A 19,471-nucleotide genomic window follows, 5' to 3' on the forward strand; every position below is an offset into this window, starting at 1 on the left:
TTCCTTTTATGACAAAGCAGCACACCTCGACGGCCCGAGACATTCGCGCCGCCGGGGCCGTTCTGGCGTAGGATTCAATGCGCTGGTCCCGCTATGCGGCATGGCACCGCCAGTCTCCGGACTCAGTTTATTTTCGGAGGAAAAAAATTATTCGAAGAGGAAAAGCCAAAAGCCAAAAAATTAAAAATAAATATTATCAAAAAATAAAAAAGCGGGCAAAAAATAAAAGGGGTGCAACACGAGGACTTCCCAGGGGGTCACCCATCCTAGTACTACTCTCGCCCAAGCACGCTTAACTGCGGAGTTCTGATGGGATCCGGTGCATTAGTGCTGGTATGATCGCACCCATGACATGCCCTTCGAAACTCTCTTTTATGACAAAGCAGCAGACCTCGATGGCCCGAAACATTCGCGCCGCCGAGGCCGTTCTGGCGTAGGATTCAACACGCTGGTCCCGCTATGCGGCATGGCACCGCGAGTCTCCGGACTCAGTTTATTTTCGGGAAAAAAAATTATCCGAAGAGAAAAAGCCAAAAGCCAAAAAATTAAAAATAAATATTATCAAAAAATAAAAAAGCGGGCAAAAAATAAAAGGGGTGCAACACGAGGACTTCCCAGGGGGTCACCCATCCTAGTACTACTCTCGCCCAAACACGCTTAACTGCGGAGTTCTGATGGGATCCGGTGCATTAGTGCTGGTATGATCGCACCCATGACTCGCCCATCGAAACTCCCTTTTATGACAAAGCAGCAGACCTCGACGGCCTGAGACATTCGCGCCGCCGGGGCCGTTCTGGCGTAGGATTCAACGCGCTGGTCCCGCTATGCGGCATGGCACCGCCAGTCTCCGGACTCAGTTTATTTTCGGGGGAAAAAAATTATCCGAAGAAAAAAAGCCAAAAGCCGAAAAATTAAAAATAAATATTATCAAAAAATAAAAAAGCGGGCAAAAAATAAAAGGGGTGCAACACGAGGACTTCCCAGGGGGCCACCCATCCTAGTACTACTCTCGCCCAAGCACGCTTAACTGCGGAGTTCTGATGGGATCCGGCGCATTAGTGCTAGTATGATCGCACCCATGACATGCCCTTCGAAACTCCCTTTTATGACAAAGCAGCAGACCTCGATGGCCCGAGACATTCGCGCCGCCGGGGACGTTCTGGCGTAGGATTCAACACGCTGGTCCCGCTATACGGCATGGCACCGCGAGTCCCCGGACTCAGTTTATTTTCGGGGGAAAAAATTATCCGAAGAGAAAAAGCCAAAAGCCGAAAAATTAAAAATAAATATCATCAAAAAATAAAAAAGCGGGCAAAAAATAAAAAGGGTGCAACACGAGGACTTCCCAGGGGGTCACCCATCCTAGTACTACTCTCACCCAAGCACGCTTAACTGCGGAGTTCTGATGGGATCCGGTGCATTAGTGCTGGTATGATCGCACCCATGACATGCCCATCGAAACTCCCTTTTATGACAAAGCAGCAGACCTCGACGGCCCGAGACATTCGCGCCGCCGGGGCCGTTCTGGCGAAGGATTCAACGCGCTGGTCCCGCTATGCGGCATGGCACCGCCAGTCTCCGGACTCAGTTTATTTTCGGGGGAAAAAAATTATCCGAAGAGGAAAAGCCAAAAGCCGAAAAATTAAAAATAAATATTATCAAAAAATAAAAAAACGGGAAAAAAATATAAGGGGTGCAACACGAGGACTTCCCGGGGGGTCACCCATCCTAGTACTACTCTCGCTCAAGCCCGCTTAACTGCGGAGTTCTGATGGGATCCGATGCATTAGTGCTGGTATGATCGCACCCATGACATGCCCTTCGAAACTCCCTTTTATGACAAAGTAACAGACCTCGACGGCCCGAGACATTCGCATCGCCGGGGCCGTTCTGGCGTAGGATTCAACGCGCTGGTCCCGCTATGCGGCATGGCACCGCCAGTCTCCGGACTCAGTTTATTTTCGGGGGAAAAAAATTATCCGAAGAGGAAAAACCAAAAGCCGAAAAATTAAAAATAAATATTATCAAAAAATAAAAAAGCGGGCAAAAAATAAAAGGGGTGCAACACGAGGACTTCCCGGGGGTCACCCATCCTAGTACTAATCTCGCCCAAGCACGCTTAACTGCGGAGTTCTGATGGGATCCGGTGCATTAGTGCTGGTATGATCGCACCCATGACATGCCCATCGAAACTCCCTTTTATGACAAAGCAGCAGACCTCGACGACCCGAGACATTCGCGCCGCCGGGGCCGTTCTGGCGTAGGATTCAACGCGCTGGTCCCGCTATGCGGCATGGCACCGCCAGTCTCCGGACTCAGTTTATTTTCGGAGGAAAAAAATTATCCGAAGAGGAAAAGCCAAAAGCCAAAAAATTAAAAATAAATATTATCAAAAAATAAAAAAGCGGGCAAAAAATAAAAGGGGTGCAACACGAGGACTTCCCAGGGGGTCACCCATCCTAGTACTACTCTCGCCCAAGCACGCTTAACTGCGGAGTTCTGATGGGATCCGGTGCATTAGTGCTGGTATGATCGCACCCATGACATGCCCTTCGAAACTCCCTTTTATGACAAAGCAGCAGACCTCGATGGCCCGAAACATTCGCGCCGCCGAGGCCGTTCTGGCGTAGGATTCAACACGCTGGTCCCGCTATGCGGCATGGCACCGCGAGTCTCCGGACTCAGTTTATTTTCGGGAAAAAAAATTATCCGAAGAGAAAAAGCCAAAAGCCGAAAAATTAAAAATAAATATTATCAAAAAATAAAAAAGCGGGCAAAAAATAAAAGGGGTGCAACACGAGGACTTCCCAGGGGGTCACCCATCCTAGTACTACTCTCGCCCAAGCACGCTTAACTGCGGAGTTCTGATGGGATCCGGTGCATTAGTGCTGGTATGATCGCACCCATGACATGCCCATCGAAACTCCCTTTTATGACAAAGCAGCAGACCTCGACGGCCCGAGACATTCGCGCCGCCGGGGCCGTTCTGGCGTAGGATTCAACGCGCTGGTCCCGCTATGCGGCCTGGCACCGCCAGTCTCCGGACTTAGTTTATTTTCGGGGGAAAAAAATTATCCGAAGAGGAAAAGCCAAAAGCCGAAAAATTAAAAATAAATATTATCAAAAAATAAAAAAAGGGGCAAAAAATATAAGGGGTGCAACACGAGGACTTCCCAGGGGGTCACCCATCCTAGTACTACTCTCGCCCAAGACCGCTTAACTGCGGAGTTCTGATGGGATCCGGTGCATTAGTGCTGGTATGATCGCACCCATGACATGCCCTTCGAAACTCCCTTTTATGACAAAGCAACAGACCTCGACGGCCTGAGACATTCGCGCCGCCGGAGCCGTTCTGGCGTAGGATTCAACGCGCTGGTCCCGCTATGCGGCATGGCACCGCCAGTCTCCGGACTCAGTTTATTTTCGGGGGAAAAAAATTATCCGAAGAGGAAAAACCAAAAGCCGAAAAATTAAAAATAAATATTATCAAAAAATAAAAAAGCGGGCAAAAAATAAAAGGGGTGCAACAAGAGGACTTCCCGGGGGTCACCCATCCTAGTACTAATCTTGCCCAAGCACGCTTAACTGCGGAGTTCTGATGGGATCCGGCGCATTAGTGCTAGTATGATCGCACCCATGACATGCCCTTCGAAACTCCCTTTTATGACAAAGCAGCAGACCTCGATGGCCCGAGACATTCGCGCCGCCGGGGACGTTCTGGCGTAGGATTCAACACGCTGGTCCCGCTATACGGCATGGCACCGCGAGTCCCCGGACTCAGTTTATTTTCGGGGGAAAAAATTATCCGAAGAGAAAAAGCCAAAAGCCGAAAAATTAAAAATAAATATCATCAAAAAATAAAAAAGCGGGCAAAAAATAAAAAGGGTGCAACACGAGGACTTCCCAGGGGGTCACCCATCCTAGTACTACTCTCACCCAAGCACGCTTAACTGCGGAGTTCTGATGGGATCCGGTGCATTAGTGCTGGTATGATCGCACCCATGACATGCCCATCGAAACTCCCTTTTATGACAAAGCAGCAGACCTCGACGGCCCGAGACATTCGCGCCGCCGGGGCCGTTCTGGCGAAGGATTCAACGCGCTGGTCCCGCTATGCGGCATGGCACCGCCAGTCTCCGGACTCAGTTTATTTTCGGGGGAAAAAAATTATCCGAAGAGGAAAAGCCAAAAGCCGAAAAATTAAAAATAAATATTATCAAAAAATAAAAAAACGGGAAAAAAATATAAGGGGTGCAACACGAGGACTTCCCGGGGGGTCACCCATCCTAGTACTACTCTCGCTCAAGCCCGCTTAACTGCGGAGTTCTGATGGGATCCGATGCATTAGTGCTGGTATGATCGCACCCATGACATGCCCTTCGAAACTCCCTTTTATGACAAAGTAACAGACCTCGACGGCCCGAGACATTCGCATCGCCGGGGCCGTTCTGGCGTAGGATTCAACGCGCTGGTCCCGCTATGCGGCATGGCACCGCCAGTCTCCGGACTCAGTTTATTTTCGGGGGAAAAAAATTATCCGAAGAGGAAAAACCAAAAGCCGAAAAATTAAAAATAAATATTATCAAAAAATAAAAAAGCGGGCAAAAAATAAAAGGGGTGCAACACGAGGACTTCCCGGGGGTCACCCATCCTAGTACTAATCTCGCCCAAGCACGCTTAACTGCGGAGTTCTGATGGGATCCGGTGCATTAGTGCTGGTATGATCGCACCCATGACATGCCCATCGAAACTCCCTTTTATGACAAAGCAGCAGACCTCGACGACCCGAGACATTCGCGCCGCCGGGGCCGTTCTGGCGTAGGATTCAACGCGCTGGTCCCGCTATGCGGCATGGCACCGCCAGTCTCCGGACTCAGTTTATTTTCGGAGGAAAAAAATTATCCGAAGAGGAAAAGCCAAAAGCCAAAAAATTAAAAATAAATATTATCAAAAAATAAAAAAGCGGGCAAAAAATAAAAGGGGTGCAACACGAGGACTTCCCAGGGGGTCACCCATCCTAGTACTACTCTCGCCCAAGCACGCTTAACTGCGGAGTTCTGATGGGATCCGGTGCATTAGTGCTGGTATGATCGCACCCATGACATGCCCTTCGAAACTCCCTTTTATGACAAAGCAGCAGACCTCGATGGCCCGAAACATTCGCGCCGCCGAGGCCGTTCTGGCGTAGGATTCAACACGCTGGTCCCGCTATGCGGCATGGCACCGCGAGTCTCCGGACTCAGTTTATTTTCGGGAAAAAAAATTATCCGAAGAGAAAAAGCCAAAAGCCGAAAAATTAAAAATAAATATTATCAAAAAATAAAAAAGCGGGCAAAAAATAAAAGGGGTGCAACACGAGGACTTCCCAGGGGGTCACCCATCCTAGTACTACTCTCGCCCAAGCACGCTTAACTGCGGAGTTCTGATGGGATCCGGTGCATTAGTGCTGGTATGATCGCACCCATGACATGCCCATCGAAACTCCCTTTTATGACAAAGCAGCAGACCTCGACGGCCCGAGACATTCGCGCCGCCGGGGCCGTTCTGGCGTAGGATTCAACGCGCTGGTCCCGCTATGCGGCCTGGCACCGCCAGTCTCCGGACTTAGTTTATTTTCGGGGGAAAAAAATTATCCGAAGAGGAAAAGCCAAAAGCCGAAAAATTAAAAATAAATATTATCAAAAAATAAAAAAAGGGGCAAAAAATATAAGGGGTGCAACACGAGGACTTCCCAGGGGGTCACCCATCCTAGTACTACTCTCGCCCAAGACCGCTTAACTGCGGAGTTCTGATGGGATCCGGTGCATTAGTGCTGGTATGATCGCACCCATGACATGCCCTTCGAAACTCCCTTTTATGACAAAGCAACAGACCTCGACGGCCTGAGACATTCGCGCCGCCGGAGCCGTTCTGGCGTAGGATTCAACGCGCTGGTCCCGCTATGCGGCATGGCACCGCCAGTCTCCGGACTCAGTTTATTTTCGGGGGAAAAAAATTATCCGAAGAGGAAAAACCAAAAGCCGAAAAATTAAAAATAAATATTATCAAAAAATAAAAAAGCGGGCAAAAAATAAAAGGGGTGCAACAAGAGGACTTCCCGGGGGTCACCCATCCTAGTACTAATCTTGCCCAAGCACGCTTAACTGCGGAGTTCTGATGGGATCCGGTGCATTAGTGCTGGTATGATCGCACCCATGACATGCCCATCGAAACTTTCTTTTATGACAAAGCAGCACACCTCGACGGCCCGAGACATTCGCGCCGCCGGGGCCGTTCTGGCGTAGGATTCAACGCGCTGGTCCCGCTATGTGGCATGGCACCGCCAGTCTCCGGACTCAGTTTATTTTCGGAGGAAAAAAATTATCCGAAGAGGAAAAGCCAAAAGCCAAAAAATTAAAAATAAATATTATCAAAAAATAAAAAAGCGGGCAAGAAATAAAAGGGGTGCAACACGAGGACTTCCCAGGGGGTCACCCATCCTAGTACTACTCTCGCCCAAGCACGCTTAACTGCGGAGTTCTGATGGGATCCGGTGCATTAGTGCTGGTATGATCGCACCCATGACATGCTCTTCGAAACTCCCTTTTATGACAAAGCAGCAGACCTCGATGGCCCGAAACATTCGCGCCGCCGAGGCCGTTCTGGCGTAGGATTCAACACGCTGGTCCCGCTATGCGGCATGGCACCGCGAGTCTCCGGACTCAGTTTATTTTCGGAAAAAAAAATTATCCGAAGAGAAAAAGCCAAAAGCCAAAAAATTAAAAATAAATATTATCAAAAAATAAAAAAGCGGGCAAAAAATAAAAGGGGTGCAACACGAGGACTTCCCAGGGGGTCACCCATCCTAGTACTACTCTCGCCCAAACACGCTTAACTGCGGAGTTCTGATGGGATCCGGTGCATTAGTGCTGGTATGATCGCACCCATGACTCGCCCATCGAAACTCCCTTTTATGACAAAGCAGCAGACCTCGACGGCCCGAAACATTCGCGCCGCCGGGGCCGTTCTGGCGTAGGATTCAATGCGCTGGTCCCGCTATGCGGCCTGGCACCGCCAGTCTCCGGACTCAGTTTATTTTCGGGGGAAAAAAATTATCCGAAGAGGAAAAACCAAAAGCCGAAAAATTAAAAATAAATATTATCAAAAAATAAAAAAGCGGGCAAAAAATAAAAGGGGTGCAACAAGAGGACTTCCCGGGGGTCACCCATCCTAGTACTAATCTTGCCCTAGCACGCTTAACTGCGGAGTTCTGATGGGATCCGGTGCATTAGTGCTGGTATGATCGCACCCATGATATGCCCATCGAAACTTCCTTTTATGACAAAGCAGCAGACCTCGACGGCCCGAGACATTCGCGCCGCCGGGGCCGTTCTGGCGTAGGATTCAACGCGCTGGTCCCGCTATGCGGCCTGGCACCGCCAGTCTCCGGACTTAGTTTATTTTCGGGGGAAAAAAATTATCCGAAGAGGAAAAGCCAAAAGCCGAAAAATTAAAAATAAATATTATCAAAAAATAAAAAAACGGGAAAAAAATATAAGGGGTGCAACACGAGGACTTCCCGGGGGGTCACCCATCCTAGTACTACTCTCGCTCAAGCCCGCTTAACTGCGGAGTTCTGATGGGATCCGATGCATTAGTGCTGGTATGATCGCACCCATGACATGCCCTTCGAAACTCCCTTTTATGACAAAGTAACAGACCTCGACGGCCCGAGACATTCGCATCGCCGGGGCCGTTCTGGCGTAGGATTCAACGCGCTGGTCCCGCTATGCGGCATGGCACCGCCAGTCTCCGGACTCAGTTTATTTTCGGGGGAAAAAAATTATCCGAAGAGGAAAAACCAAAAGCCGAAAAATAAAAAATAAATATTATCAAAAAATAAAAAAGCGGGCAAAAAATAAAAGGGGTGCAACACGAGGACTTCCCGGGGGTCACCCATCCTAGTACTAATCTCGCCCAAGCACGCTTAACTGCGGAGTTCTGATGGGATCCGGTGCATTAGTGCTGGTATGATCGCACCCATGACATGCCCATCGAAACTCCCTTTTATGACAAAGCAGCAGACCTCGACGACCCGAGACATTCGCGCCGCCGGGGCCGTTCTGGCGTAGGATTCAACGCGCTGGTCCCGCTATGCGGCATGGCACCGCCAGTCTCCGGACTCAGTTTATTTTCGGAGGAAAAAAATTATCCGAAGAGGAAAAGCCAAAAGCCAAAAAATTAAAAATAAATATTATCAAAAAATAAAAAAGCGGGCAAAAAATAAAAGGGGTGCAACACGAGGACTTCCCAGGGGGTCACCCATCCTAGTACTACTCTCGCCCAAGCACGCTTAACTGCGGAGTTCTGATGGGATCCGGTGCATTAGTGCTGGTATGATCGCACCCATGACATGCCCTTCGAAACTCCCTTTTATGACAAAGCAGCAGACCTCGATGGCCCGAAACATTCGCGCCGCCGAGGCCGTTCTGGCGTAGGATTCAACACGCTGGTCCCGCTATGCGGCATGGCACCGCGAGTCTCCGGACTCAGTTTATTTTCGGGAAAAAAAATTATCCGAAGAGAAAAAGCCAAAAGCCGAAAAATTAAAAATAAATATTATCAAAAAATAAAAAAGCGGGCAAAAAATAAAAGGGGTGCAACACGAGGACTTCCCAGGGGGTCACCCATCCTAGTACTACTCTCGCCCAAGCACGCTTAACTGCGGAGTTCTGATGGGATCCGGTGCATTAGTGCTGGTATGATCGCACCCATGACATGCCCATCGAAACTCCCTTTTATGACAAAGCAGCAGACCTCGACGGCCCGAGACATTCGCGCCGCCGGGGCCGTTCTGGCGTAGGATTCAACGCGCTGGTCCCGCTATGCGGCCTGGCACCGCCAGTCTCCGGACTTAGTTTATTTTCGGGGGAAAAAAATTATCCGAAGAGGAAAAGCCAAAAGCCGAAAAATTAAAAATAAATATTATCAAAAAATAAAAAAAGGGGCAAAAAATATAAGGGGTGCAACATGAGGACTTCCCAGGGGGTCACCCATCCTAGTACTACTCTCGCCCAAGACCGCTTAACTGCGGAGTTCTGATGGGATCCGGTGCATTAGTGCTGGTATGATCGCACCCATGACATGCCCTTCGAAACTCCCTTTTATGACAAAGCAACAGACCTCGACGGCCTGAGACATTCGCGCCGCCGGAGCCGTTCTGGCGTAGGATTCAACGCGCTGGTCCCGCTATGCGGCATGGCACCGCCAGTCTCCGGACTCAGTTTATTTTCGGGGGAAAAAAATTATCCGAAGAGGAAAAACCAAAAGCCGAAAAATTAAAAATAAATATTATCAAAAAATAAAAAAGCGGGCAAAAAATAAAAGGGGTGCAACAAGAGGACTTCCCGGGGGTCACCCATCCTAGTACTAATCTTGCCCAAGCACGCTTAACTGCGGAGTTCTGATGGGATCCGGTGCATTAGTGCTGGTATGATCGCACCCATGACATGCCCATCGAAACTTCCTTTTATGACAAAGCAGCACACCTCGACGGCCCGAGACATTCGCGCCGCCGGGGCCGTTCTGGCGTAGGATTCAACGCGCTGGTCCCGCTATGTGGCATGGCACCGCCAGTCTCCGGACTCAGTTTATTTTCGGAGGAAAAAAATTATCCGAAGAGGAAAAGCCAAAAGCCAAAAAATTAAAAATAAATATTATCAAAAAATAAAAAAGCGGGCAAGAAATAAAAGGGGTGCAACACGAGGACTTCCCAGGGGGTCACCCATCCTAGTACTACTCTCGCCCAAGCACGCTTAACTGCGGAGTTCTGATGGGATCCGGTGCATTAGTGCTGGTATGATCGCACCCATGACATGCTCTTCGAAACTCCCTTTTATGACAAAGCAGCAGACCTCGATGGCCCGAAACATTCGCGCCGCCGAGGCCGTTCTGGCGTAGGATTCAACACGCTGGTCCCGCTATGCGGCATGGCACCGCGAGTCTCCGGACTCAGTTTATTTTCGGAAAAAAAAATTATCCGAAGAGAAAAAGCCAAAAGCCAAAAAATTAAAAATAAATATTATCAAAAAATAAAAAAGCGGGCAAAAAATAAAAGGGGTGCAACACGAGGACTTCCCAGGGGGTCACCCATCCTAGTACTACTCTCGCCCAAACACGCTTAACTGCGGAGTTCTGATGGGATCCGGTGCATTAGTGCTGGTATGATCGCACCCATGACTCGCCCATCGAAACTCCCTTTTATGACAAAGCAGCAGACCTCGACGGCCCGAAACATTCGCGCCGCCGGGGCCGTTCTGGCGTAGGATTCAATGCGCTGGTCCCGCTATGCGGCCTGGCACCGCCAGTCTCCGGACTCAGTTTATTTTCGGGGGAAAAAAATTATCCGAAGAGGAAAAACCAAAAGCCGAAAAATTAAAAATAAATATTATCAAAAAATAAAAAAGCGGGCAAAAAATAAAAGGGGTGCAACAAGAGGACTTCCCGGGGGTCACCCATCCTAGTACTAATCTTGCCCTAGCACGCTTAACTGCGGAGTTCTGATGGGATCCGGTGCATTAGTGCTGGTATGATCGCACCCATGATATGCCCATCGAAACTTCCTTTTATGACAAAGCAGCAGACCTCGACGGCCCGAGACATTCGCGCCGCCGGGGCCGTTCTGGCGTAGGATTCAACGCGCTGGTCCCGCTATGCGGCCTGGCACCGCCAGTCTCCGGACTTAGTTTATTTTCGGGGGAAAAAAATTATCCGAAGAGGAAAAGCCAAAAGCCGAAAAATTAAAAATAAATATTATCAAAAAATAAAAAAACGGGCAAAAAATATAAGGGGTGCAACACGAGGACTTCCCAGGGGGTCACCCATCCTAGTACTACTCTCGCCCAAGCCCGCTTAACTGCGGAGTTCTGATGGGATCCGGTGCATTAGTGCTGGTATGATCGCACCCATGACATGCCCTTCGAAACTCCCTTTTATGACAAAGCAACAGACCTCGACGGCCCGAGACATTCGCGCCGCCGGGGCCGTTCTGGCGTAGGATTCAACGCGCTGGTCCCGCTATGCGGCATGGCACCGCCAGTCTCCGGACTCAGTTTATTTTCGGGGGAAAAAAATTATCCGAAGAGGAAAAACCAAAAGCCGAAAAATTAAAAATAAATATTATCAAAAAATAAAAAAGCGGGCAAAAAATAAAAGGGGTGCAACAAGAGGACTTCCCGGGGGTCACCCATCCTAGTACTAATCTTGCCCAAGCACGCTTAACTGCGGAGTTCTGATGGGATCCGGTGCATTAGTGCTGGTATGATCGCACCCATGACATGCCCATCGAAACTTCCTTTTATGACAAAGCAGCACACCTCGACGGCCCGAGACATTCGCGCCGCCGGGGCCGTTCTGGCGTAGGATTCAACGCGCTGGTCCCGCTATGCGGCATGGCACCGCCAGTCTCCGGACTCAGTTTATTTTCGGAGGAAAAAAATTATCCGAAGAGGAAAAGCCAAAAGCCAAAAAATTAAAAATAAATATTATCAAAAAATAAAAAAGCGGGCAAAAAATAAAAGGGGTGCAACACGAGGACTTCCCAGGGGGTCACCCATCCAAGTACTACTCTCGCCCAAGCACGCTTAACTGCGGAGTTCTGATGGGATCCGGTGCATTAGTGCTGGTATGATCGCACCCATGACATGCCCTTCGAAACTCCCTTTTATGACAAAGCAGCAGACCTCGATGGCCCGAAACATTCGCGCCGCCGAGGCCGTTCTGGCGTAGGATTCAACACGCTGGTCCCGCTATGCGGCATGGCACCGCGAGTCTCCGGACTCAGTTTATTTTCGGAAAAAAAAATTATCCGAAGAGAAAAAGCCAAAAGCCGAAAAATTAAAAATAAATATTATCAAAAAATAAAAAAGCGGACAAAAAATAAAAGGGGTGCAACACGAGGACTTCCCAGGGGGTCACCCATCCTAGTACTACTCTCGCCCAAACACGCTTAACTGCGGAGTTCTGATGGGATCCGGTGCATTAGTGCTGGTATGGTCGCACCCATGACTCGCCCATCGAAACTCCCTTTTATGACAAAGCAGCAGACCTCGACGGCCCGAGACATTCGCGCCGCCGGGGCCGTTCTGGCGTAGGATTCAACGCGCTGGTCCCGCTATGCGGCCTGGCACCGCCAGTCTCCGGACTCAGTTTATTTTCGGGGGAAAAAAATTATCCGAAGAGGAAAAACCAAAAGCCGAAAAATTAAAAATAAATATTATCAAAAAATAAAAAAGCGGGCAAAAAATAAAAGGGGTGCAACAAGAGGACTTCCCGGGGGTCACCCATCCTTGTACTAATCTTGCCCAAGCACGCTTAACTGCGGAGTTCTGATGGGATCCGGTGCATTAGTGCTGGTATGATCGCACCCATGATATGCCCATCGAAACTTCCTTTTATGACAAAGCAGCAGACCTCGACGGCCCGAGACATTCGCGCCGCCGGGGCCGTTCTGGCGTAGGATTCAACGCGCTGGTCCCGCTATGCGGCCTGGCACCGCCAGTCTCCGGACTTAGTTTATTTTCGGGGGAAAAAAATTATCCGAAGAGGAAAAGCCAAAAGCCGAAAAATTAAAAATAAATATTATCAAAAAATAAAAAAACGGGCAAAAAATATAAGGGGTGCAACACGAGGACTTCCCAGGGGGTCACCCATCCTAGTACTACTCTCGCCCAAGCCCGCTTAACTGCGGAGTTCTGATGGGATCCGGCGCATTAGTGCTGGTATGATCGCACCCATGACATGCCCTTCGAAACTCCCTTTTATGACAAAGCAACAGACCTCGACGGCCCGAGACATTCGCGCCGCCGGGGCCGTTCTGGCGTAGGATTCAACGCGCTGGTCCCGCTATGCGGCATGGCACCGCCAGTCTCCGGACTCAGTTTATTTTCGGGGGAAAAAAATTATCCGAAGAGGAAAAACCAAAAGCCGAAAAATTAAAAATAAATATTATCAAAAAATAAAAAAGCGGGCAAAAAATAAAAGGGGTGCAACAAGAGGACTTCCCGGGGGTCACCCATCCTAGTACTAATCTTGCCCAAGCACGCTTAACTGCGGAGTTCTGATGGGATCCGGTGCATTAGTGCTGGTATGATCGCACCCATGACATGCCCATCGAAACTTCCTTTTATGACAAAGCAGCACACCTCGACGGCCCGAGACATTCGCGCCGCCGGGGCCGTTCTGGCGTAGGATTCAACGCGCTGGTCCCGCTATGCGGCATGGCACCGCCAGTCTCCGGACTCAGTTTATTTTCGGAGGAAAAAAATTATTCGAAGAGGAAAAGCCAAAAGCCAAAAAATTAAAAATAAATATTATCAAAAAATAAAAAAGCGGGCAAAAAATAAAAGGGGTGCAACACGAGGACTTCCCAGGGGGTCACCCATCCTAGTACTACTCTCGCCCAAGCACGCTTAACTGCGGAGTTCTGATGGGATCCGGTGCATTAGTGCTGGTATGATCGCACCCATGACATGCCCTTCGAAACTCTCTTTTATGACAAAGCAGCAGACCTCGATGGCCCGAAACATTCGCGCCGCCGAGGCCGTTCTGGCGTAGGATTCAACACGCTGGTCCCGCTATGCGGCATGGCACCGCGAGTCTCCGGACTCAGTTTATTTTCGGGAAAAAAAATTATCCGAAGAGAAAAAGCCAAAAGCCAAAAAATTAAAAATAAATATTATCAAAAAATAAAAAAGCGGGCAAAAAATAAAAGGGGTGCAACACGAGGACTTCCCAGGGGGTCACCCATCCTAGTACTACTCTCGCCCAAACACGCTTAACTGCGGAGTTCTGATGGGATCCGGTGCATTAGTGCTGGTATGATCGCACCCATGACTCGCCCATCGAAACTCCCTTTTATGACAAAGCAGCAGACCTCGACGGCCTGAGACATTCGCGCCGCCGGGGCCGTTCTGGCGTAGGATTCAACGCGCTGGTCCCACTATGCGGCATGGCACCGCCAGTCTCCGGACTCAGTTTATTTTCGGGGGAAAAAAATTATCCGAAGAAAAAAAGCCAAAAGCCGAAAAATTAAAAATAAATATTATCAAAAAATAAAAAAGCGGGCAAAAAATAAAAGGGGTGCAACACGAGGACTTCCCAGGGGGCCACCCATCCTAGTACTACTCTCGCCCAAGCACGCTTAACTGCGGAGTTCTGATGGGATCCGGCGCATTAGTGCTAGTATGATCGCACCCATGACATGCCCTTCGAAACTCCCTTTTATGACAAAGCAGCAGACCTCGATGGCCCGAGACATTCGCGCCGCCGGGGACGTTCTGGCGTAGGATTCAACACGCTGGTCCCGCTATACGGCATGGCACCGCTAGTCCCCGGACTCAGTTTATTTTTGGGGGAAAAAATTATCCGAAGAGAAAAAGCCAAAAGCCGAAAAATTAAAAATAAATATTATCAAAAAATAAAAAAGCGGGCAAAAAATAAAAAGGGTGCAACACGAGGACTTCCCAGGGGGTCACCCATCCTAGTACTACTCTCACCCAAGCACGCTTAACTGCGGAGTTCTGATGGGATCCGGTGCATTAGTGCTGGTATGATCGCACCCATGACATGCCCATCGAAACTCCCTTTTATGACAAAGCAGCAGACCTCGACGGCCCGAGACATTCGCGCCGCCGGGGCCGTTCTGGCGAAGGATTCAACGCGCTGGTCCCGCTATGCGGCATGGCACCGCCAGTCTCCGGACTCAGTTTATTTTCGGGGGAAAAAAATTATCCGAAGAGGAAAAGCCAAAAGCCGAAAAATTAAAAATAAATATTATCAAAAAATAAAAAAACGGGAAAAAAATATAAGGGGTGCAACACGAGGACTTCCCGGGGGGTCACCCATCCTAGTACTACTCTCGCTCAAGCCCGCTTAACTGCGGAGTTCTGATGGGATCCGATGCATTAGTGCTGGTATGATCGCACCCATGACATGCCCTTCAAAACTCCCTTTTATGACAAAGTAACAGACCTCGACGGCCCGAGACATTCGCATCGCCGGGGCCGTTCTGGCGTAGGATTCAACGCGCTGGTCCCGCTATGCGGCATGGCACCGCCAGTCTCCGGACTCAGTTTATTTTCGGGGGAAAAAAATTATCCGAAGAGGAAAAACCAAAAGCCGAAAAATTAAAAATAAATATTATCAAAAAATAAAAAAGCGGGCAAAAAATAAAAGGGGTGCAACACGAGGACTTCCCGGGGGTCACCCATCCTAGTACTAATCTCGCCCAAGCACGCTTAACTGCGGAGTTCTGATGGGATCCGGTGCATTAGTGCTGGTATGATCGCACCCATGACATGCCCATCGAAACTCCCTTTTATGACAAAGCAGCAGACCTCGACGACCCGAGACATTCGCGCCGCCGGGGCCGTTCTGGCGTAGGATTCAACGCGCTGGTCCCGCTATGCGGCATGGCACCGCCAGTCTCCGGACTCAGTTTATTTTCGGAGGAAAAAAATTATCCGAAGAGGAAAAGCCAAAAGCCAAAAAATTAAAAATAAATATTATCAAAAAATAAAAAAGCGGGCAAAAAATAAAAGGGGTGCAACACGAGGACTTCCCAGGGGGTCACCCATCCTAGTACTACTCTCGCCCAAGCACGCTTAACTGCGGAGTTCTGATGGGATCCGGTGCATTAGTGCTGGTATGATCGCACCCATGACATGCCCTTCGAAACTCCCTTTTATGACAAAGCAGCAGACCTCGATGGCCCGAAACATTCGCGCCGCCGAGGCCGTTCTGGCGTAGGATTCAACACGCTGGTCCCGCTATGCGGCATGGCACCGCGAGTCTCCGGACTCAGTTTATTTTCGGGAAAAAAAATTATCCGAAGAGAAAAAGCCAAAAGCCGAAAAATTAAAAATAAATATTATCAAAAAATAAAAAAGCGGGCAAAAAATAAAAGGGGTGCAACACGAGGACTTCCCAGGGGGTCACCCATCCTAGTACTACTCTCGCCCAAACACGCTTAACTGCGGAGTTCTGATGGGATCCGGTGCATTAGTGCTGGTATGGTCGCACCCATGACTCGCCCATCGAAACTCCCTTTTATGACAAAGCAGCAGACCTCGACGGCCCGAGACATTCGCGCCGCCGGGGCCGTTCTGGCGTAGGATTCAACGCGCTGGTCCCGCTATGTGGCATGGCACCGCCAGTCTCCGGACTCAGTTTATTTTCGGGGGAAAAAAATTATCCGAAGAGGAAAAGCCAAAAGCCGAAAAATTAAAAATAAATATTAAAAATAAAAAAGCGGACAAAAAATAAAAGGGGTGCAACACGAGGACTTCCCAGGGGGTCACCCATCCTAGTACTACTCTCGCCCAAGCACGCTTAACTGCGGAGTTCTGATGGGATCCGGTGCATTAGTGCTGGTATGATCGCACCCATGACATGCCCATCGAAACTCCCTTTTATGACAAAGCAGCAGACCTCGACGGCCCGAGACATTCGCGCCGCCGGGGCCGTTCTGGCGTAGGATTCAACGCGCTGGTCCCGCTATGCGGCCTGGCACCGCCAGTCTCCGGACTTAGTTTATTTTCGGGGGAAAAAAATTATCCGAAGAGGAAAAGCCAAAAGCCGAAAAATTAAAAATAAATATTATCAAAAAATAAAAAAACGGGCAAAAAATATAAGAGGTGCAACACGAGGACTTCCCAGGGGGTCACCCATCCTAGTACTACTCTCGCCCAAGACCGCTTAACTGCGGAGTTCTGATGGGATCCGGTGCATTAGTGCTGGTATGATCGCACCCATGACATGCCCTTCGAAACTCCCTTTTATGACAAAGCAACAGACCTCGGCGGCCTGAGACATTCGCGCCGCCGGAGCCGTTCTGGCGTAGGATTCAACGCGCTGGTCCCGCTATGCGGCATGGCACCGCCAGTCTCCGGACTCAGTTTATTTTCGGGGGAAAAAAATTATCCGAAGAGGAAAAACCAAAAGCCGAAAAATTAAAAATAAATATTATCAAAAAATAAAAAAGCGGGCAAAAAATAAAAGGGGTGCAACAAGAGGACTTCCCGGGGGTCACCCATCCTAGTACTAATCTTGCCCAAGCACGCTTAACTGCGGAGTTCTGATGGGATCCGGTGCATTAGTGCTGGTATGATCGCACCCATGACATGCCCATCGAAACTTCCTTTTATGACAAAGCAGCACACCTCGACGGCCCGAGACATTCGCGCCGCCGGGGCCGTTCTGGCGTAGGATTCAACGCGCTGGTCCCGCTATGTGGCATGGCACCGCCAGTCTCCGGACTCAGTTTATTTTCGGAGGAAAAAAATTATCCGAAGAGGAAAAGCCAAAAGCCAAAAAATTAAAAATAAATATTATCAAAAAATAAAAAAGCGGGCAAAAAATAAAAGGGGTGCAACACGAGGACTTCCCAGGGGGTCACCCATCCTAGTACTACTCTCGCCCAAGCACGCTTAACTGCGGAGTTCTGATGGGATCCGGTGCATTAGTGCTGGTATGATCGCACCCATGACATGCCCTTCGAAACTCCCTTTTATGACAAAGCAGCAGACCTCGATGGCCCGAAACATTCGCGCCGCCGAGGCCGTTCTGGCGTAGGATTCAACACGCTGGTCCCGCTATGCGGCATGGCACCGCGAGTCTCCGGACTCAGTTTATTTTCGGAAAAAAAAATTATCCGAAGAGAAAAAGCCAAAAGCCAAAAAATTAAAAATAAATATTATCAAAAAATAAAAAAGCGGGCAAAAAATAAAAGGGGTGCAACACGAGGACTTCCCAGGGGGTCACCCATCCTAGTACTACTCTCGCCCAAACACGCTTAACTGCGGAGTTCTGATGGGATCCGGTGCATTAGTGCTGGTATGATCGCACCCATGACTCGCCCATCGAAACTCCCTTTTATGACAAAGCAGCAGACCTCGACGGCCCGAGACATTCGCGCCGCCGGGGCCGTTCTGGCGTAGGATTCAACGCGCTGGTCCCGCTATGCGGCCTGGCACCGCCAGTCTCCGGACTCAGTTTATTTTCGGGGGAAAAAAATTATCCGAAGAGGAAAAACCAAAAGCCGAAAAATTAAAAATAAATATTATCAAAAAATAAAAAAGCGGGCAAAAAATAAAAGGGGTGCAACAAGAGGACTTCCCGGGGGTCACCCATCCTAGTACTAATCTTGCCCAAGCACGCTTAACTGCGGAGTTCTGATGGGATCCGGTGCATTAGTGCTGGTATGATCGCACCCATGATATGCCCATCGAAACTTCCTTTTATGACAAAGCAGCAGACCTCGACGGCCCGAGACATTCGCGCCGCCGGGGCCGTTCTGGCGTAGGATTCAACGCGCTGGTCCCGCTATGCGGCCTGGCACCGCCAGTCTCCGGACTTAGTTTATTTTCGGGGGAAAAAAATTATCCGAAGAGGAAAAGCCAAAAGCCGAAAAATTAAAAATAAATATTATCAAAAAATAAAAAAACGGGCAAAAAATATAAGGGGTGCAACACGAGGACTTCCCAGGGGGTCACCCATCCTAGTACTACTCTCGCCCAAGCCCGCTTAACTGCGGAGTTCTGATGGGATCCGGCGCATTAGTGCTGGTATGATCGCACCCATGACATGCCCTTCGAAACTCCCTTTTATGACAAAGCAACAGACCTCGACGGCCCGAGACATTCGCGCTGCCGGGGCCGTTCTGGCGTAGGATTCAACGCGCTGGTCCCGCTATGCGGCATGGCACCGCCAGTCTCCGGACTCAGTTTATTTTCGGGGGAAAAAAATTATCCGAAGAGGAAAAACCAAAAGCCGAAAAATTAAAAATAAATATTATCAAAAAATAAAAAAGCGGGCAAAAAATAAAAGGGGTGCAACAAGAGGACTTCCCGGGGGTCACCCATCCTAGTACTAATCTTGCCCAAGCACGCTTAACTGCGGAGTTCTGATGGGATCCGGTGCATTAGTGCTGGTATGATCGCACCCATGACATGCCCATCGAAACTTCCTTTTATGACAAAGCAGCACACCTCGACGGCCCGAGACATTCGCGCCGCCGGGGCCGTTCTGGCGTAGGATTCAACGCGCTGGTCCCGCTATGCGGCATGGCACCGCCAGTCTCCGGACTCAGTTTATTTTCGGAGGAAAAAAATTATTCGAAGAGGAAAAGCCAAAAGCCAAAAAATTAAAAATAAATATTATCAAAAAATAAAAAAGCGGGCAAAAAATAAAAGGGGTGCAACACGAGGACTTCCCAGGGGGTCACCCATCCTAGTACTACTCTCGCCCAAGCACGCTTAACTGCGGAGTTCTGATGGGATCCGGTGCATTAGTGCTGGTATGATCGCACCCATGACATGCCCTTCGAAACTCTCTTTTATGACAAAGCAGCAGACCTCGATGGCCCGAAACATTCGCGCCGCCGAGGCCGTTCTGGCGTAGGATTCAACACGCTGGTCCCGCTATGCGGCATGGC

General features: G+C 49.4%; 47 non-coding genes and 6 pseudogenes across 47 annotated transcripts; all 53 read right to left on the reverse strand.

The window, feature by feature from the left end:
* Window positions 1-228: 228 nt before the first annotated feature.
* On the reverse strand, window positions 229-347 carry LOC149766217 (5S ribosomal RNA). The gene has a single exon (XR_016411482.1). It is a non-coding gene; the product is annotated as a 5S ribosomal RNA (ribosomal RNA).
* A 246-nt stretch (window positions 348-593) lies between these two features.
* Window positions 594-712, reverse strand: LOC149766218 (5S ribosomal RNA). The gene has a single exon (XR_016401065.1). It is a non-coding gene; the product is annotated as a 5S ribosomal RNA (ribosomal RNA).
* A 247-nt stretch (window positions 713-959) lies between these two features.
* LOC149766219 (5S ribosomal RNA) lies at window positions 960-1,078 on the reverse strand. Its single transcript, XR_016405509.1, has one exon. It is a non-coding gene; the product is annotated as a 5S ribosomal RNA (ribosomal RNA).
* A 246-nt stretch (window positions 1,079-1,324) lies between these two features.
* LOC149766220 (5S ribosomal RNA) lies at window positions 1,325-1,443 on the reverse strand. The gene has a single exon (XR_016402362.1). It is a non-coding gene; the product is annotated as a 5S ribosomal RNA (ribosomal RNA).
* A 247-nt stretch (window positions 1,444-1,690) lies between these two features.
* LOC149766221 (5S ribosomal RNA) lies at window positions 1,691-1,809 on the reverse strand (annotated as a pseudogene).
* A 247-nt stretch (window positions 1,810-2,056) lies between these two features.
* On the reverse strand, window positions 2,057-2,174 carry LOC149766222 (5S ribosomal RNA). The gene has a single exon (XR_016404988.1). It is a non-coding gene; the product is annotated as a 5S ribosomal RNA (ribosomal RNA).
* Window positions 2,175-2,421: 247 nt separating this feature from the next.
* On the reverse strand, window positions 2,422-2,540 carry LOC149766223 (5S ribosomal RNA). Its single transcript, XR_016411483.1, has one exon. It is a non-coding gene; the product is annotated as a 5S ribosomal RNA (ribosomal RNA).
* A 246-nt stretch (window positions 2,541-2,786) lies between these two features.
* LOC149766224 (5S ribosomal RNA) lies at window positions 2,787-2,905 on the reverse strand. Its single transcript, XR_016411484.1, has one exon. It is a non-coding gene; the product is annotated as a 5S ribosomal RNA (ribosomal RNA).
* A 247-nt stretch (window positions 2,906-3,152) lies between these two features.
* On the reverse strand, window positions 3,153-3,271 carry LOC149766225 (5S ribosomal RNA). The gene has a single exon (XR_016406315.1). It is a non-coding gene; the product is annotated as a 5S ribosomal RNA (ribosomal RNA).
* A 247-nt stretch (window positions 3,272-3,518) lies between these two features.
* Window positions 3,519-3,636, reverse strand: LOC149766226 (5S ribosomal RNA; annotated as a pseudogene).
* A 246-nt stretch (window positions 3,637-3,882) lies between these two features.
* LOC149766227 (5S ribosomal RNA) lies at window positions 3,883-4,001 on the reverse strand. The gene has a single exon (XR_016402363.1). It is a non-coding gene; the product is annotated as a 5S ribosomal RNA (ribosomal RNA).
* Window positions 4,002-4,248: 247 nt separating this feature from the next.
* Window positions 4,249-4,367, reverse strand: LOC149766228 (5S ribosomal RNA; annotated as a pseudogene).
* Window positions 4,368-4,614: 247 nt separating this feature from the next.
* On the reverse strand, window positions 4,615-4,732 carry LOC149766229 (5S ribosomal RNA). Its single transcript, XR_016404989.1, has one exon. It is a non-coding gene; the product is annotated as a 5S ribosomal RNA (ribosomal RNA).
* A 247-nt stretch (window positions 4,733-4,979) lies between these two features.
* LOC149766230 (5S ribosomal RNA) lies at window positions 4,980-5,098 on the reverse strand. Its single transcript, XR_016411485.1, has one exon. It is a non-coding gene; the product is annotated as a 5S ribosomal RNA (ribosomal RNA).
* A 246-nt stretch (window positions 5,099-5,344) lies between these two features.
* Window positions 5,345-5,463, reverse strand: LOC149766231 (5S ribosomal RNA). The gene has a single exon (XR_016411486.1). It is a non-coding gene; the product is annotated as a 5S ribosomal RNA (ribosomal RNA).
* A 247-nt stretch (window positions 5,464-5,710) lies between these two features.
* Window positions 5,711-5,829, reverse strand: LOC149766232 (5S ribosomal RNA). Its single transcript, XR_016406316.1, has one exon. It is a non-coding gene; the product is annotated as a 5S ribosomal RNA (ribosomal RNA).
* Window positions 5,830-6,076: 247 nt separating this feature from the next.
* Window positions 6,077-6,194, reverse strand: LOC149766233 (5S ribosomal RNA). Its single transcript, XR_016408537.1, has one exon. It is a non-coding gene; the product is annotated as a 5S ribosomal RNA (ribosomal RNA).
* A 247-nt stretch (window positions 6,195-6,441) lies between these two features.
* On the reverse strand, window positions 6,442-6,560 carry LOC149766234 (5S ribosomal RNA). Its single transcript, XR_016411487.1, has one exon. It is a non-coding gene; the product is annotated as a 5S ribosomal RNA (ribosomal RNA).
* A 246-nt stretch (window positions 6,561-6,806) lies between these two features.
* Window positions 6,807-6,925, reverse strand: LOC149766235 (5S ribosomal RNA). Its single transcript, XR_016401066.1, has one exon. It is a non-coding gene; the product is annotated as a 5S ribosomal RNA (ribosomal RNA).
* A 247-nt stretch (window positions 6,926-7,172) lies between these two features.
* Window positions 7,173-7,290, reverse strand: LOC149766236 (5S ribosomal RNA). The gene has a single exon (XR_016408266.1). It is a non-coding gene; the product is annotated as a 5S ribosomal RNA (ribosomal RNA).
* Window positions 7,291-7,537: 247 nt separating this feature from the next.
* LOC149766237 (5S ribosomal RNA) lies at window positions 7,538-7,656 on the reverse strand (annotated as a pseudogene).
* A 247-nt stretch (window positions 7,657-7,903) lies between these two features.
* LOC149766238 (5S ribosomal RNA) lies at window positions 7,904-8,021 on the reverse strand. Its single transcript, XR_016404990.1, has one exon. It is a non-coding gene; the product is annotated as a 5S ribosomal RNA (ribosomal RNA).
* Window positions 8,022-8,268: 247 nt separating this feature from the next.
* Window positions 8,269-8,387, reverse strand: LOC149766239 (5S ribosomal RNA). Its single transcript, XR_016411488.1, has one exon. It is a non-coding gene; the product is annotated as a 5S ribosomal RNA (ribosomal RNA).
* Window positions 8,388-8,633: 246 nt separating this feature from the next.
* Window positions 8,634-8,752, reverse strand: LOC149766240 (5S ribosomal RNA). The gene has a single exon (XR_016411489.1). It is a non-coding gene; the product is annotated as a 5S ribosomal RNA (ribosomal RNA).
* A 247-nt stretch (window positions 8,753-8,999) lies between these two features.
* Window positions 9,000-9,118, reverse strand: LOC149766241 (5S ribosomal RNA). Its single transcript, XR_016409012.1, has one exon. It is a non-coding gene; the product is annotated as a 5S ribosomal RNA (ribosomal RNA).
* A 247-nt stretch (window positions 9,119-9,365) lies between these two features.
* On the reverse strand, window positions 9,366-9,483 carry LOC149766242 (5S ribosomal RNA). Its single transcript, XR_016408538.1, has one exon. It is a non-coding gene; the product is annotated as a 5S ribosomal RNA (ribosomal RNA).
* Window positions 9,484-9,730: 247 nt separating this feature from the next.
* Window positions 9,731-9,849, reverse strand: LOC149766243 (5S ribosomal RNA). Its single transcript, XR_016411490.1, has one exon. It is a non-coding gene; the product is annotated as a 5S ribosomal RNA (ribosomal RNA).
* Window positions 9,850-10,095: 246 nt separating this feature from the next.
* LOC149766244 (5S ribosomal RNA) lies at window positions 10,096-10,214 on the reverse strand. Its single transcript, XR_016401067.1, has one exon. It is a non-coding gene; the product is annotated as a 5S ribosomal RNA (ribosomal RNA).
* Window positions 10,215-10,461: 247 nt separating this feature from the next.
* Window positions 10,462-10,579, reverse strand: LOC149766245 (5S ribosomal RNA). The gene has a single exon (XR_016408267.1). It is a non-coding gene; the product is annotated as a 5S ribosomal RNA (ribosomal RNA).
* Window positions 10,580-10,826: 247 nt separating this feature from the next.
* On the reverse strand, window positions 10,827-10,945 carry LOC149766246 (5S ribosomal RNA). Its single transcript, XR_016402900.1, has one exon. It is a non-coding gene; the product is annotated as a 5S ribosomal RNA (ribosomal RNA).
* A 247-nt stretch (window positions 10,946-11,192) lies between these two features.
* On the reverse strand, window positions 11,193-11,310 carry LOC149766247 (5S ribosomal RNA). The gene has a single exon (XR_016408539.1). It is a non-coding gene; the product is annotated as a 5S ribosomal RNA (ribosomal RNA).
* A 247-nt stretch (window positions 11,311-11,557) lies between these two features.
* On the reverse strand, window positions 11,558-11,676 carry LOC149766248 (5S ribosomal RNA). The gene has a single exon (XR_016411693.1). It is a non-coding gene; the product is annotated as a 5S ribosomal RNA (ribosomal RNA).
* Window positions 11,677-11,922: 246 nt separating this feature from the next.
* LOC149766249 (5S ribosomal RNA) lies at window positions 11,923-12,041 on the reverse strand. Its single transcript, XR_016412969.1, has one exon. It is a non-coding gene; the product is annotated as a 5S ribosomal RNA (ribosomal RNA).
* A 247-nt stretch (window positions 12,042-12,288) lies between these two features.
* Window positions 12,289-12,406, reverse strand: LOC149766250 (5S ribosomal RNA; annotated as a pseudogene).
* A 247-nt stretch (window positions 12,407-12,653) lies between these two features.
* On the reverse strand, window positions 12,654-12,772 carry LOC149766251 (5S ribosomal RNA). The gene has a single exon (XR_016404812.1). It is a non-coding gene; the product is annotated as a 5S ribosomal RNA (ribosomal RNA).
* A 247-nt stretch (window positions 12,773-13,019) lies between these two features.
* LOC149766252 (5S ribosomal RNA) lies at window positions 13,020-13,137 on the reverse strand. Its single transcript, XR_016408540.1, has one exon. It is a non-coding gene; the product is annotated as a 5S ribosomal RNA (ribosomal RNA).
* A 247-nt stretch (window positions 13,138-13,384) lies between these two features.
* Window positions 13,385-13,503, reverse strand: LOC149766253 (5S ribosomal RNA). The gene has a single exon (XR_016411491.1). It is a non-coding gene; the product is annotated as a 5S ribosomal RNA (ribosomal RNA).
* A 246-nt stretch (window positions 13,504-13,749) lies between these two features.
* LOC149766254 (5S ribosomal RNA) lies at window positions 13,750-13,868 on the reverse strand. Its single transcript, XR_016401068.1, has one exon. It is a non-coding gene; the product is annotated as a 5S ribosomal RNA (ribosomal RNA).
* A 247-nt stretch (window positions 13,869-14,115) lies between these two features.
* LOC149766255 (5S ribosomal RNA) lies at window positions 14,116-14,234 on the reverse strand. The gene has a single exon (XR_016405511.1). It is a non-coding gene; the product is annotated as a 5S ribosomal RNA (ribosomal RNA).
* A 246-nt stretch (window positions 14,235-14,480) lies between these two features.
* On the reverse strand, window positions 14,481-14,599 carry LOC149766256 (5S ribosomal RNA). The gene has a single exon (XR_016402364.1). It is a non-coding gene; the product is annotated as a 5S ribosomal RNA (ribosomal RNA).
* A 247-nt stretch (window positions 14,600-14,846) lies between these two features.
* Window positions 14,847-14,965, reverse strand: LOC149766257 (5S ribosomal RNA; annotated as a pseudogene).
* A 247-nt stretch (window positions 14,966-15,212) lies between these two features.
* On the reverse strand, window positions 15,213-15,330 carry LOC149766258 (5S ribosomal RNA). The gene has a single exon (XR_016404991.1). It is a non-coding gene; the product is annotated as a 5S ribosomal RNA (ribosomal RNA).
* A 247-nt stretch (window positions 15,331-15,577) lies between these two features.
* On the reverse strand, window positions 15,578-15,696 carry LOC149766259 (5S ribosomal RNA). Its single transcript, XR_016411493.1, has one exon. It is a non-coding gene; the product is annotated as a 5S ribosomal RNA (ribosomal RNA).
* Window positions 15,697-15,942: 246 nt separating this feature from the next.
* LOC149766260 (5S ribosomal RNA) lies at window positions 15,943-16,061 on the reverse strand. The gene has a single exon (XR_016412972.1). It is a non-coding gene; the product is annotated as a 5S ribosomal RNA (ribosomal RNA).
* A 243-nt stretch (window positions 16,062-16,304) lies between these two features.
* On the reverse strand, window positions 16,305-16,423 carry LOC149766261 (5S ribosomal RNA). Its single transcript, XR_016411494.1, has one exon. It is a non-coding gene; the product is annotated as a 5S ribosomal RNA (ribosomal RNA).
* A 247-nt stretch (window positions 16,424-16,670) lies between these two features.
* On the reverse strand, window positions 16,671-16,789 carry LOC149766262 (5S ribosomal RNA). Its single transcript, XR_016407740.1, has one exon. It is a non-coding gene; the product is annotated as a 5S ribosomal RNA (ribosomal RNA).
* Window positions 16,790-17,036: 247 nt separating this feature from the next.
* Window positions 17,037-17,154, reverse strand: LOC149766263 (5S ribosomal RNA). Its single transcript, XR_016408541.1, has one exon. It is a non-coding gene; the product is annotated as a 5S ribosomal RNA (ribosomal RNA).
* Window positions 17,155-17,401: 247 nt separating this feature from the next.
* LOC149766264 (5S ribosomal RNA) lies at window positions 17,402-17,520 on the reverse strand. The gene has a single exon (XR_016411495.1). It is a non-coding gene; the product is annotated as a 5S ribosomal RNA (ribosomal RNA).
* Window positions 17,521-17,766: 246 nt separating this feature from the next.
* On the reverse strand, window positions 17,767-17,885 carry LOC149766265 (5S ribosomal RNA). Its single transcript, XR_016401069.1, has one exon. It is a non-coding gene; the product is annotated as a 5S ribosomal RNA (ribosomal RNA).
* Window positions 17,886-18,132: 247 nt separating this feature from the next.
* On the reverse strand, window positions 18,133-18,250 carry LOC149766266 (5S ribosomal RNA). The gene has a single exon (XR_016408542.1). It is a non-coding gene; the product is annotated as a 5S ribosomal RNA (ribosomal RNA).
* Window positions 18,251-18,497: 247 nt separating this feature from the next.
* Window positions 18,498-18,616, reverse strand: LOC149766267 (5S ribosomal RNA). Its single transcript, XR_016404813.1, has one exon. It is a non-coding gene; the product is annotated as a 5S ribosomal RNA (ribosomal RNA).
* Window positions 18,617-18,863: 247 nt separating this feature from the next.
* LOC149766268 (5S ribosomal RNA) lies at window positions 18,864-18,981 on the reverse strand. Its single transcript, XR_016408543.1, has one exon. It is a non-coding gene; the product is annotated as a 5S ribosomal RNA (ribosomal RNA).
* Window positions 18,982-19,228: 247 nt separating this feature from the next.
* On the reverse strand, window positions 19,229-19,347 carry LOC149766269 (5S ribosomal RNA). The gene has a single exon (XR_016411496.1). It is a non-coding gene; the product is annotated as a 5S ribosomal RNA (ribosomal RNA).
* Between the last annotated feature and the right edge of the window lie 124 nt (window positions 19,348-19,471).

Source organism: Phoenix dactylifera, chromosome 4, assembly GCF_051530095.1.
Source record: "Phoenix dactylifera cultivar Ajwa chromosome 4, Ajwa_hap1_PhDact_Kaust_v1.1, whole genome shotgun sequence".
Lineage (NCBI taxonomy): Eukaryota > Viridiplantae > Streptophyta > Magnoliopsida > Arecales > Arecaceae > Phoenix > Phoenix dactylifera.